The sequence below is a fragment of the Panthera uncia genome (genome assembly GCF_023721935.1).
Source record: "Panthera uncia isolate 11264 chromosome C1 unlocalized genomic scaffold, Puncia_PCG_1.0 HiC_scaffold_4, whole genome shotgun sequence".
NCBI lineage: Eukaryota > Metazoa > Chordata > Mammalia > Carnivora > Felidae > Panthera > Panthera uncia.
Window position 1 is genome coordinate 969,172 of NW_026057585.1, and position 321 is coordinate 969,492.

The 321-nt window shown below is 72.9% G+C and overlaps 1 protein-coding gene across 1 annotated transcript in view; it reads right to left on the reverse strand.

Annotated features, from left to right (window-relative positions):
• The window catches only part of CGN (cingulin), a 24,690-nt gene extending 24,369 nt beyond the window's left edge, over window positions 1–321 (reverse strand). Inside the window, exon 1 of the mRNA XM_049616260.1 lies at window positions 233–321. The gene's annotated coding sequence lies outside the window, so the exon portion shown is untranslated. The remainder of the gene's footprint in view (window positions 1–232) is intronic.

Consider the following 321-nt stretch of genomic DNA (forward strand, 5'->3'; position numbering starts at 1 on the left):
TGCCCCTCCGCTGGCACAGTCCCAGGCACCTGCTCAGGTGCCCCTCCCCTGGCACAGTCCCAGGCACCTGGACCTAGCACCGGAGAGCAGCAGCCCGCTCGTCATCGGTACTCCCACCCCAGCTTCACGTCCCCTCCTCCTCTCTCCATTCAGCACCTGTACCCTGTGAGAGGGGACCCCAGGTCGCCTCGCGCCCCGCCCCTCAGGGCTTGCCCCCCCGGCGTCCACTCACCCCAGCCGGGCTCGGCGCTCCCGGGCTCCGGCAGAGCTGCACGCGCGGCTCGCCAGCCCTCCCCCTCAGGCCCTCGGCGCTCCCTCCGT